General features: G+C 51.1%; 1 protein-coding gene across 1 annotated transcript in view; it reads right to left on the bottom strand.

The window, feature by feature from the left end:
* LOC144129434 (uncharacterized) overlaps positions 1-14,137 on the bottom strand; it is a 191,277-nt gene that overhangs the window by 107,344 nt on the left and 69,796 nt on the right. The gene's annotated exons all lie outside the window — the stretch shown is intronic.

The raw sequence follows: 14,137 nt of genomic DNA, 5'->3' as shown, positions 1-14,137 counted from the left end.
CTCCTATCAAGGAGGGATTAGTCGCATCTCTTTGTGCGTCATCAGAACAGTCGATGAGCTGTATGCTGCTCCACGCCTTGGGCTGCAGTGGAGGTGCGCAGGCTCCCTTCTCTCCCACGGACGCCTTACCGCAGCGCTGTATATACAGTCAACCGTAACCGGCCTACAGGTGTGGACCACTCCAGGTGCGCTTATCGGGGCACGTTTGCTGCGCACACATCGTCTCCTAATGCAGCCGTGCATTCGGCTCAGTGCCCGTCTGGCAGCTGCATAAAGTGAGGGGCAGCACACCGCTTTGGGGAGAGCCAGCTTACGCTTGCCAAGCACTAATGGGCGGTAACCACTGAAATAGGACTGCCACTTCCACCACCGGCTTGCGAGAAAGAGAGAGCCGACTGCTCGGAAGCAGCCTCGAAAGGAAGCAAGCGACTACAGCATTTCGGTGCGTATGCTTTGTCAGTATACCTCTTGCTGCGTTTCTGGATGAAAAGATTTCCGAACAGCAGCCGCAGTTTGAAGCGAAGAGCGCAGTAAAGCACGACGCTCCCCGTACACTCGATAGATATATGACAAGGTATAAAAGTACTCTGCAGAGTAATTAAATTACGTTACCGTCTGCCTTCTGAAGATATCGCGAATGTAATGAAACTGTATCACTAATTACTGCTCCCAAAAAGTAATGACATTAAAATTACCTCGGAAAGTAATGCAATTGCTCTTAAATTGCTTTTTGGGTGTCTACGTTTGGGACTATGAAAAGAACGACAAGGTGCCTTTGCGAAAAAACTATCGTACGAAACAGACACGACCCTTAACGCCTTCAGTGGTGCAGTCAACTCCATAGATCACGCAATTCTAAGCCACAAAAAGGTCTCTGCTTCTAAATACCGATTTCCCCAACATAAACGTAATAGAGGTGACAAAGGAATTGCGACAGTGACAGTGAATAAGCATCTCCGAATAATTAATGTTAACGCTCGAAGCGTCGCCAATAAAACCGAGCAGCTTGAAATCCTTCTCCTACAACATGACCCTCACGTTGCGGTTATAACAGAAACTTGGCTGCACAGCGAGATTACCGACGACCTCATCTTTCCACCCTCGTACAAGGTATTTCGCAAGGATAGGCCCTCGAGAGGTGGAGGAGTTGCAGTACTCATTAAAAATAATGTACAGGCTATTTCGCTAGAAGATGTACCTGATCTTGAGTGCCTTTGCATGAAACTGTTTTGCTGGGGACATTGCTTTATTTTGTATGCGGTTTACAGGCCTCCTAACGTAACGCAAGATTATCTAACTAATTTACAAGTTCACATGTCAAATTACAAAAAGAGTAAAATATTGCTATTCGGTGATTTCAACTTACCTGGCGTTGACTGGGAACGTCTGCAGCCATGTTCCGGGTACAAAAAAAACGTGGATACTGTATTCGACATTATGTTCACGCACAACTTGTGTCAAGTGGTTCGCGAGCCAACCCGCGAATTTCGCATGAGTAATTCAGTGTTGGATCTTGCATTTGTTCCCCATGTTTTCCATGATTGCAATGTGTCTGTCGCACCAGGACTTTCAGATCATCATCTTGTTAGTGTTTTCATTCCCATAAAACCGCTTGCCAAGACAAAAACATGTAAAGCACATCGTATCATGGACTTCACACGTGCCGATGACGCCTCAGTTATTGAGCATCTTGAAACATGCATTGTCGAATTTGATGGAACCGACGCCTGCGCACTCTGGAATCAGTTTAAGAAAATGTGTCACTATTGCCTTATAAATTTCATACCTGTAAAATACAAAAACATTCGCAAGCAGACGCCTTGGATGACACGCAGTATCATTCATCTCAGACGCCGAATCAAAAGGCTGAAAAAGCATCGTGCACAGCAGAGCACAATCAACCATTTAAGAGAAAACCTCGCCCTTGCTGTACGCCGTTCAAAAGATTATTATTTCAAAACAACTCTGCCAAACTTCATAAAAAACGACCCGGGTAAATTCTGGCGCCACATTAGCGATAAAAAAGCCCCTATATCAGAAATGACTATCAACGGTACAACGGTTACCAATCAGCCTGCCATTGCTCACCATTTTAACAATTACTTTCACAGTGTTTTTTCTACACCAAAACTGTACGATGCACCAAGCACAACTTCAGCACATCCATCTGAAGTTAACTTCATCTCGTATGATGGTGTCGTTTCAATGTTACTAAACCTGAAAACTAAATCATCCCCAGGGCCCGACGATATTCCTAACGGTTTTCTTCGGAGGTATGCTGAATCTCTGGCCAGGTTTTTGGTTATTATATTTCGCGCGTCATTGTTAACCGGGTGTGTACCTGAGGACTGGAAGATAGCCCGAGTCGTACCTGTATTTAAAAAAGGCGACCGCCTTCAGGTGACCAATTATCGACCTATATCCTTAACGTCATCTTGCTGCAAATTAATGGAACATATTGTCGCAACTAGCATTAATGAATTCTTAGATCGCAACAACATTCTGACAGATTACCAGCATGGTTTCCGCAAAGGGTTTTCCACAGTAACTCAACTACTTTCAGTTATCCATTCATTTGCGGCATCACTTGACAATAACAGCCAGATTGACGCGATCTTTCTAGATTTCAGTAAAGCGTTTGACAAAGTTCCACACCACAGCCTTATTCTAAATCTAAAAACTATTGGACTTCCGCCTATATTTATTTCCTGGATAAATGATTATCTAACTAACCGGAGTCAACATGTTTCAATCGGTCGTCACCAGTCTGGCTGTCTCCCAGTCCCATCAGGTGTGCCACAGGGAAGCGTACTGGGGCCACTACTCTTTCTAATATACATTAACGACATCATCGGTGAAGTTTGTACTGGAGTACATATTCGATTATATGCTGATGACTGTGTTTTATTTCGCGATGTTAGCAATGAAAACGATCAGAATGACCTACAATATACGCTTACTAATATTGTACAGTGGTGCAAGCGCTGGGACATGACACTGAACGCAGATAAAAGTGTTTCTCTTCGCATAACTAACAAGATAAACGCTCTACAATATGCATATAAATTAGAATCATCACCATTGCAACAAGTAGCGTCCGTAAAGTACTTGGGTGTAACACTTACTAATAACCTTTCCTGGAACTCTCACATAGATAACATCTGTTCACTCGCATTCCGTAAGCTTTGTTATATAAGGCATAAACTTCGAAACGCCCCCGCTAACGTTAAGCTCTTAGGTTACAATACTCTAATTAGACCCAAGCTTGAATATGCTTGCATAATTTGGGACCCGTATACTAAGTCTAACATAAGAAAGCTCGAGAACGTTCAAAGGAAAGCAATTAGATTCATATATTCAAAATATCTACCCACTGACTCCCCCTCATACTTGATGCGTGCTAACGGTATTGAAGAACTACAGGTAAGAAGACGAAATTTTCGTTTAGATTTTCTTTCATTACTTCTTAATAATAAACTCAGACTTGACCCTTCTGCTTATCTTTCCCCAATGCCAACACGGAATACACGACACTATCACAAAGCTCTTTTAAAACCATATTTTGCCCGGACTAACTCATTCAAGTTTTCCTTTTTCCCACGCACCATATCTGACTGGAACTCATTAACCGAACCAAATCAACCCTGAAAAACAGACGCGTTCCTCAGCCATCTTTGATATTGCGTATTATGTATTTTTTCTCCTTTGTCTTGCATTGCTGTATTGTTGTTTTACTACATTATCTTTGCTGTATTGTATTTTTGTTGCTTAACTTTGGTTTTTGTGCACCTGCCCTTCCTGCTTGGACCTAACCATGGTCTGCAGTATGCACATAAATAAATAAAAAAATAACGCGACGCGCGCAATCCTTATCGGCGAATTCCGTCCCAGCCTCATCCTTCATGCTTTTCTTTCCCATACAGCCTCCACAAAGATACAAACACAACTCGTACAAAACGAAAAAAGCAGGGCCGCCCACTTTCACTGCGCACAAACCAGCGGCGAAACCCCTGAAGCCCCCGAATTTATTCTTCGGTGGAATCAACCTCGCCAGCTTACGTCAGGCAATGTTCGCGCCATCTCTTTCTGTTCCCGTTCCACGGAGCATTTCTGCTCACGTTCACAGCACACAGAGACAGAAACAAAGCATGCAAATGTGGTGACAGAGTGGCCCCCTTCTATGCCCGTCGCTGGTGCGCACGCGACCCCCTCCAAGCACCGCGTGTCGGCTCCGCAACAGCGCGACCTCCTCGCCACACCCACCAATTCTGTGCAAAAGCATTTTGAAGAGGAAAGATTTATGATTTTCATACATTACGCGATTTCAGTATAGAATCAATAAATCCGCAGATCACCCCTCGGCCGGCGTGCTTTTTTTTTTGCTATAACGTCTTTGCTATCGTAAAAAAAGTTCCCGATTGGTTTTCTGAAGGCAGTCTTAACAACTCGATGCGAACGATAGAAAAACTCATATTTTGCTACGCATAGCTGGAATGGACTTTTATCTCCGGTATTTCCGCAACACTACTTACAGCATTCCAATATTCAAAAATTTTGTCCAATAATGCTGGACATGCGTAATAAACCACCGTTTCATGCTGTCCCTCACACGCAGCATTTGTTTCAAAACTGCCGGACGACGAACCCCTTGCAAGAAGACAACCAGGGTGTGAGATGCTAACTCAAACCGCAGCCGGTAGCAGGTATACAAAGGACACTGGCAGAGAGCCAAACTCGATTGTGTCTCTACCTGCCGCTGGGCGGAGCGTCGTTCTTGCTTTCGAGGCGCCCTATACCATGCATGGGAGAACAAAGTTTCACCCATATAAAAAGCAGTGGTGCATTTTAATGAAAGTAATTCCTCCGAAATAAATTAACTTCGCTCGTGGTGAAATTACTGCCCTAAATTAATTGCATATTACGCAACTGGTTGCCAGAGTAATAGATTAGGTTATAGATTAGAGCAAAAAGTAATTTATTTACGAAAACTTGCGCACTGCCATGTCTGTTCACAAGCTCTTAGCATTTTCAACAACAACCTCGACAAAATAAACGGTAATCGACACCGCACACCGGGCTGCAGAGGCGGCGTCGGCAGCCACCACCTGTTCGAACCGAAATTTCGGGGCCTAACTTGGAGCCAAGTGGAGAATGAAAACTAAATAACAGAGAACGGGTCTACCAGCAATTTATCCGTTGTGCATGCATCCACCACCACCAGGAAGGGCCAGCAGGAGCGGAGGGGGCTCATCTTCGGCGCGGGCACCAAAATAGCGCGCGATGGGGCGGTGTGGGCCGGAAGGGTTTCCCCGCCGAACGGGGAAGCCCCGCGGTGGAGGCGGCGACCGTCTCTATCGGCTCGCCAGCTGCACGGCGCGGCAATGAAGGGTTTCCAGCCCAAGTCAGCGCCATTGTGACGCTTCGACCAGAAACATGGCTGCAAACAGGCGCCATTCACTCCCCACCCACGCGCGGTGCGGATTAAGTGTGGCCGGCGATGAACGGCAGCAAGCGCCGAACGTGCGTGTTAGGCTTAGGAGGGTCACGTTCGAGTGCTTTTGTCAACAGCATGCTCACACGCCGGTGGCCGTGTATCGGCTCAAAGGGTTGTCCGAATCGTCTTCCTCGGTGACCCCGCTCACCACCCCCTCCTCCCTCAGTACGCTTTTGTAGGGTTTGATTATGGTTTGGTTGCCGTCGGCCCCCCGAACTGTGCTCAGTCGTCAGATCCGAATTTCAGCCTTTCTGTTGCTTCGAGGAAGCCTTCATTTGCGTCGCTATGTGCGCTTGGAGACCCCGCGTAGCGACTGGGCTTTCCTTGGAGGAAGCGCCACATTTTTGAGGTCTCCTCTTCCAATATCCACGGCTCCATACTACAAGACCCCCTCAGGTCGTACACATTTTGCTGCACTGGAACACACAAACGCATTTTGTTTTTTACTGCACGACGACCATCTGGAACTCATCATGGTGTCAAATAACTTGAGTGACGCTTCCAAAATGTCTTTCTTACTTTGTAATTAGTTATCCGCATTCGCGAATCTTTCTTCTTGTGGAGGGATAATTAATAGGGAACGACACAAGCGTGCCTTGCCGCCCCCTTCATCAGGAATTGAAGCCAAGGATGATAGGCGAAAGGCAGCCCCACCAGAAGGCGTAGCAAGATACAGATAAAGCATGTACGACAGCCTTTGCCAAGAGTTAAGGGCCCACGGGGGAGGGGGCTTCGCTCCTAAGCCGCGTAGTGCTGCTCTTGTAACGTCCGTATAAGAGCTCTGTCTCTTGGACGGGGAAGGGTTTTTCTCACCTTCAAGAGTATTCCAACGCTGGGGACTTATAGCGAGCTAAATGGACCAGAAACACGCCGTCTCGGCCTCTGAATTTTCCATAAAGGGTGCACACTGAAGAAACATCTTACAAACAGGAGCAGGCAGCCAGTACCCCCCCCCCCCCCCCCTCATTTAAGCGGACTATGCAGAGCAAGCACACATGTCGGCTGCTGCCGCCCTGGCATTTTACCGCGCAGCTTGAGCGAGCGGCCTTTCCCGCAGTGACGGCGACGAGTGTGTGTCGCAAGCGCGGTCTTCCCCCCTCGTCCTTCTACCGCTCTGTCCGCCCTCCGGTGCCCGACGATTGCCGCGCAGCAGCTTCATGCCTCCTCAGGGGCTGACCCTGGCATGTCGCCAGGCGCCTGCGCGCTGGACGCCGCGTCACCGAATCAGCGCCGGCGTCACGCCGAGCGAGCGTTCGCCGCATTGGAACGTCGCATCTTGTTGACACCGCCTTGTTGTGGCGCGCGCTCTGCGCAACCCTTTGGCTGCTGACTCCCGCTTCTTCTCTCCGGCGGTGTGCCGCCGCGTCGATCGGAGGCCCCGCGCAGGGGGCGCGGCGACGCGTCGGCTCCTCCCTGCCGCTGCGCAGCCGGTGAACGCTGGCACAAGCGAGCTGCGATGACGCCTGCTGCAAACATTCAAACGGCGCCTCGACCGTCGGCCCGAATCTTTTACATAGAGCACAGCGCATGCGCGAGCAAAATGCTGTCACCGCAGCCCTGCAACGACCTGGAAATTCATTTAAGCGATGTAGAGCAAAAACTATTCTCATCCATACTTGGAGTCATAGTTGATTGCGTGCTCCTTTCATACTATTTGCAGTCATGGACATATGTTAGCGGGATGTGGGTTCGCGGAAAAAAAAAATGTTTCTGCGCGGTCGGACAAAGCAGGTGCATGAAAAGCACACGTGCTCTAATCTCTGGAAGAAAACCAGTGGACTGACTGGCCAGGCAGGGCCGCATTGTTTTCCACGAAACCGCATCCCGCAAACTTTTGCCGATGATGTACATTACGCGCCTAAGGTGCGCGAATTGTAGAGCCGTGGCATTATCGTCGCTAGCCTGGTGATCATGCATATTTCCTGTCTTTTCGCTTTATGCTGAGTATATACTTTCGGTGGTATCAGTAAAAAATGAAGGTCACGGAAGTTGGTCGCATGTATACCGCGCTTGCTGCCCGCGAAGCCGCAGAATCGCCGGGCTGGGAACACACGCACTCTCTCACAGAGGGAGCCGTCCGGTATTCTCCCCTTTCGCTACACAGCTGGAAGTTCCCCGAGAAGGCACACATCGACCAGCGTGCTGATGCGTCAGGACATCATCCGGGCTCATGAATCGCAGCAACATCCTGGACGCAGTGCGTGGCAAGCGAGGAGTGGTCGTAGAAGCGGAGCATCATCCCACGGGCAAGGCCTCCCTTCGGTGGGAGTGAGCTGAGGGCCGGCATCCTCCAGCCGCACGCTGTAATCACCCTCCTCAGTTATCTCGCCAACGACAGGAGTAGAAACGAATGCACTTTGTTGTGCGCATCTAATCTCCGATGCTTGCGAAAAATGCATTTTTTTTTTATTGTCAGTGCAGCGCTGTGCCTCATATTCGCCAGCTTTCGATGTCGACTAAGAGTTAACGCCGTTACGAACCGAAAAGCTTCCGTCGTCGGTGGGCAGGCGGCAAGCGGCTTGCACCTAACTTAAATGGCGTGAGGCCAGAGTATCACCGCCTTTCCGTTGGCTTCTCATAAGAAAAGCAACAGTTAGCCTCTCAATCCCCGTGCTGCAACCACTAACCGGTACGGCCTCCACCGAAGCGGCCGCAGTTCCGAGGCGGCGGCGTTGCATGCGTCCGTCCCAGGGACACGCGTGAATTGACCGGAAGCACCGTCAGAGAGGGCAGAGGCGCTGTGTGCCATCGCAGGCGTGTGATCGGTGCCCGGAATCGCTTACCCTGCGTAACCGTGTACGCCACTCAGTCTGCGCCGTCCTATTCCTTTACGAATCTTCTCAAGCAGCTTATTAAGGGAGAGGTGAGGAAAACGTCGTGAGACGCTGCTTCCGACCGGCAGCTCGCCGACGCGTCTGCCTTCGCATACGACTGCCTGGACGAACTCCACTGCAGCCACGCGCACAGCAGACAAGCGTCGAATGTGGCATTCACGCGCTGCAGTACACGATCTGAAACGGTCCATGCGCTGAATGCACGGCAAATAAAGCTGTAAGCACGAGCGAAGAGGACGCACCCGACGAACGCATGCAAGCGGGTTTGTTGCGTCCATCTGTTTCCTGCCACTTGGTTGTGCGAGGCTTGATGACGCCCGATGGTATCGCTTAACGAAGCGCCACATCGGTTCCCTAACGAGGAGCTTCCTCGTCTTATTTATCCTGAACCTGAGTTACACTAACGTGGGCACCGATTTTGTGCGAGACGGCAGCACATCTTCCCCCAGGAAGAACAGATGTGTTCATATGAAGGTGTACGCAAACCCTTCACTGTTTTCCTAGGGCGCAGCTGTTAACAACAGCCCTACCATAACAGCACGCCTTCCCTACGCTGTCCCCATTTAGTACACACTCCTGCCTTTAGCACAAACTATTCCGAAAACAGCCTGAGGCGGAATTTGGAACTCGGTGCTAAAAAAAATATGAGTCGCTCCCGCGTCCGGTGACACGCAAGCGCTCGAGCCAAACGGGCTCCACTGCTGCCCCATTAGCCATGCATGGAGCTGCTCGCTTTGTGGCCTTACCGCTGTTGAGCTGACGCGCCTCAGCGGGACTCTGGTCGCGCGCGAAAAAGCGAGCGTCAAAAAGGTTATTGCGCGTCGCAAAAGAGGGAGCACGTGTGGCCTTAAAGGTTGCGGCATGTTTTGAGCGGATTAACTGCGACGATTTATTTATGCAGCACACGAGAAGGAGATGCCAGGTGATGAGTGTCTGAAATAAACGGCTTAAAACTATTCCCTGAGCCTCCAGGAAAAGCTGCTCCGTTCGATGGACAGGACAGAGAATGCGCACGGAAACTGTGGGACAGCAAAGTGCAGAAAACGGACAACAGAGACTGTGCGCGTTCAAGTGCGAGCATAACGCTGCTTTCCTTCTTCGTAAAGAAGGAGTCCCTTGTAATTAATGCGCGCATACGTTAGCTTTTGTGGCTACAGAGCAAGGTGGATCTACTGCGTCGACTCTCCGTTTCGGAGCACTAGAAAGCCACACTGATTTTTAGATGAACAGAAGAACCGCGATCCAGCAACAAAAAGCATAGCTCCATAAGGAGCATCGAACCGCATATGCGGACACACAAGCCCTTTATACTCGAGTGGCAGGGGCTGACGGTTCACTTTTGATCCTTTTCAACATGCCCCATCATAGTAGAAGACCGCATGGGCCAATGGCTTGAAAATTTGGAGCCCTGTGCGCGAACCATCTGGCATCAGCTCACAGTGAACCAGACTGTGCCCAGGTTTCTCTCCCGTCCTGTCTGCGAACTGAATCCAGAAAGGAAGCACAACTTTGGCAATACGAACCGTAACCGTGTCCCTATAATCTCGGAAGTCATTTAAACGTGCCGAGCTAGCATCAAGGTATCTTCACGCAAGGCGGCACATCAACAGCCACGTATGCAACTAAATAAATTTCCCGTCGGGCAGCGCGTGCCTGAAAACGACCACAATGCGGCTACAACGGCGATCCAGGGAGTCGTGCACGCCACACGGAGCCCAGTCCTCCAAGAGCAGCCCCCCTTACCTGGGCCGACGATGGAACTCCTTTTCGCGACGCGACGGCGGCGGTGAGGGGGGGTACCAGCAGCAGCTAGGCCGCGGCAGCCGGCGGCTGGGCATGCCGGCGAGAGACTGACTCCCGGACAACCCTTTCCGGGGCCCCACAGCGCAGGACGACGGGTATTTTCGGGGGAGCAACCCTTTCCGCCGCGCGCCCTTTCGAGCCCCGCGCCGAAGAGAGGAGACAGGGGGGGTCCCGCCGCCAAATTTGGGTCAACTACCTGAAGAAGTTCCGCTGCAGAGGCACCCCTTCTTCCGACCCGCCAATTGCTCACAACCACTGCGCGTTCGGTGCAGCCTCGCTTTCTCGAAAAACGTTCGGCTCGGCGCGTCTGAACCACACGGCGGCTGCCCACTTCCGGCCCACTCTCCCCGCCGGCGTCGTTTTCGATCATCGGGGCAGCTCCTCTCAGCAGAGATAGCGACTGCGTCCAGGGCACGCAACGAGAGGCCGTTTTGTGCCCCGCGATAAGCGGCGCGCCGAGCTGCGCTTTCAGCTCGAGCAGCCTCCGGCCAACTCTTCTCCCCGGCCGCACTCCTGGTGGCGCAGGAATATTAACGTGCTGCTGAGCGCGCTACCACGAGTCCGTGAAACCTCTTGTACGGATTGGCTTTAAGCCTCATACACCGCACCGTTTCAACAACTTGTCGCATGATTGCATAAATTGTTTCCTCACAGGGCTGATGTGAGGCAGTGTTTGAGGGCACGAAACATGCGAGCAGTCGTCGACACCGAGGCGCGTATGCGCCCACGCCACCTATAAGCCAGCAACAAGGTGGTCCAATCTTACCAACCCTTCTTTGCTCCGTGCAGAAATAAGAACTGTGCAGTGTGTATGTGTATCCTGCAGCCTGAGGTCACTTCAGTGACCGTCGCTGATTTCCCACAGCGTGCTCCGATGATGTGACGTCAGTGGTTGGAGGACAGCGACCAGGGGCCACCTGCGCGGTGCACAAGGCCTCACTGCAGCCACTGTGCGGCCGCAAGGGGAGACGGAAGACGCGGCATTCGGGTCTATTTCCGGGACGGCAAGAGTTGAGGCCGCGTCCCCAACGCGGGGCCCCACCAGGCGGCTATTTCGGGGCGGGGTCCCTCTTCTCCGTGGCAGCACCCTCTTGGTCTTCAGCCACGCGGGCGTCGTGAATGTTTCAGGTGGCCACTTTCGCCTGCTGCATGCGCAGCCTTTGACCGCAGGGGAAACCCGGCCGAGTGCACGACGCGAGCATTTTCTACCCCTTCGCAGAAGATGAACGCGTGTATATATGCAGCCTGCCCGCCTGTTTTCGATGGGCGTCCCATGAAAACCGCTATGACTTTTGCCCTCTGTGGTGCGCGCGTGCTGTACTGCGTTGCTTCCACCTTCCCCTCCATTCACTCTTGCGAGTCGCGGAAGAGTTGCGACCGTTTCGGTCGAAAAGCGACAGACGCTCACTTTACAGCCTCGCGAGTCGCAAGCCGCTGAACCAATGAGCGAGCGAGCCGATCTTTCGGCAACTTGGCCGCCCGCGGGCGCGCCGGGCGACGAACTGCGCTGCTCCCTGGCTGCCGTAGTCGTTAAGCCTGGCCGGCTTCACATCGATGAACTGGCCAGCGCTGCAATACTCTCGTCTCATAGCAAAATAAAGATTCCGCGACGCCTTCAGCAGAGGAGCCAGCAGGCGAGTCGCTGCAGCAATGTGTTGCCCTTCTACCAGCTACTCCCGCGACCCTCACAAATGATTAATTTTTGCCCACGGCTTGCTATGAACGCGAACAAACACATGCTAGCGCAGTTTTCTCACGCTGGCCCGGTCCCGAACGTCGTCATGACTCTTGTGTCACATGAAAGCCGCATCACGACGTCCTCCTTTGCGCTCGGGTCGTCGTGAATAGCGAGGAGCACCTGAGGAGACAGACCGCAGAACACGCGCAGGCGAACTCTCCAAAGACGTCATTCCCGAGAGTTCTCGTGTCAAACGAGACTCGCAGTCAGGATGTCAAACAGGCATTTTTTCAGGTTCGGTTCAGGTTCGGGTTCACGTCTTTTGGGTTCAGTTGCGTTCGGCTCCGGAGCAACATTCCGTCCGAACCAGTTCAAACGAGCCCTGAAAGTTCGACCTTGTTGTGCTTTTTACTTTCCTGTGTGGCATTGGTAAAGAAAGACTGCTAAGTTTGTTTTATGCGCGTTGTGTTCACTTTTATTATTTAATTTACTGTCAGCGGCACAAAGTACAGGAATTTACGCCAAGAACCGTAAAATCAAACAACTTAAAATTAATGCAAATCGACTATGTATACGCTAGAATCCATCTAATGAGCGACATAAGGCGCAAAGCTGGTGGACTTTGCACTTGCAAAGCCCTCAAGCTCGTGCAGTTTCAGCCTCAGGGCAGCAACAGGCGAGGCTTGTGTCAGTGCGGAATTTCTTCCACGCAAAACACTTACGCGGGCGCCGTCAGCACATGCGCCCTCTACCTCACCGCAAACTATTGAGTGAGGTGCCTTTGCACCGCCCCAGAACCGACTTGCCAATCACCTCACCACACCTCCAAAAAACCCCTCCCCCGCGACCTTCCAGTCATGTGCGGCCTAGTGACTGCTTCAATAGCGTTGTTATTTACTTTGCTGAGTATACTGCAAATAAGCTTATTTTTTGTTCTTCTGTCCTTGCTTATTCCTATCTCTTATGTATATTGTAAGGTGCACTGTTCTGATAGCATTCACGGCGTTTATGGTCGCTCATTAATATTACTTCTCCTGACGCTTGTACTTCGTTTTATATGTTGTGTACTGTTTGTGTTATGTTCGACAGTATAACGCCGGACAAAGTAGTTTCTATGAACTGGTGAAAAGGAGCAGCCGGAGCCGCTATGCGGCACCAACCTCTCCATTACTGTTCATGTAAGTAAAAAAAATATAAAAAAATTACATTCAGATCACGTCTTACACTATCAGATTTCACCCTGTAATGCAAGACTCCGGACTTCCTTGATAACTTTATCGTTTTCACATGGCTACTTAGCACGTAGAAAAGCCCCGTGATGGACAAACACGCTGCGCTAATTCAACCTCTTGTCTGGTTGCCCTTTCTTGAGGTGTGCGCTTCCAGGAATTTCGATGTCTGGGCGGAGTATAGTGGAATGGTGGTAACGTGAACCCGTATGCTCACGTTCAACCCGCTCAATTCGACCCGGTCAAGTAAGACACGAGGAAGGTCAGGGATGCAACCGTTATTCCACGCAGCGATTGAACCAAGTTAAACCGAAGGGCGGCCGAGTAGTCTGAGGCATCGGCAAACAAAGCTTCTCTCTTTTCGGCGGTGCTGGTGGGTTAGAGTATGCTAGTTCTCTTTTACTGCGTTAGCAATGTAGCCACGTTTCCCAACATAATCCTTGGTGCGTGTGTGCCTCCACCCTTCCTCAAGCCCTACCCTTGAAGCCCACACCGGTGAGCGCATATCCGGGAGCACATTGGTAAAAATGCCCATCGCAACCCACCACCCACAGCAACCATCCAGAAGCTTTACCCACCACCAACATTCAACGTAAAACATCCGCCAAAAGCCTCACCCACCTGCCACCACTTTCCAGCCTCCAGAGGCAGCCGCCAATAAGTACCCTTTCGGGCGCCCGCCTTTATTTCATCTCCCAACCACATTCCTTCACGCACCAAACAACCACTTCCACCATAGCTGATTCAAGGCCTTCTAGACGAACGGCCTCCATGTACCCCCTTCCACGTACCTTCAGCCCACAAAAAGCCTAAACCGACTACCCAACTCCGCACTACGAAAACACCCCCGATGGATGCCCCTCCAGCACTCACTGGTAAAAATGCACCTCCCACCTTCGAGCCTGCACCCAGAACCTGCCCACCTCTTTTTTCTATAAATCCTTCACACACACAACTCTCCGGAAGCACCGCCCGGTGGGTGCCCCTTATAGGCACTCACCGGTACAAATACACCTCCACCTACGAGCCTGCACCCACAACCTGCCCACCTCAATTTTCTATAAAGCCTTAACACACACACACATCTCTCCGGAAGCAC

Source organism: Amblyomma americanum, chromosome 4 (assembly GCF_052857255.1).
Source record: "Amblyomma americanum isolate KBUSLIRL-KWMA chromosome 4, ASM5285725v1, whole genome shotgun sequence".
Lineage (NCBI taxonomy): Eukaryota > Metazoa > Arthropoda > Arachnida > Ixodida > Ixodidae > Amblyomma > Amblyomma americanum.
Note: the sequence above shows the minus strand (reverse complement) of the source record. Positions and strands in the feature narration are given on the sequence as shown.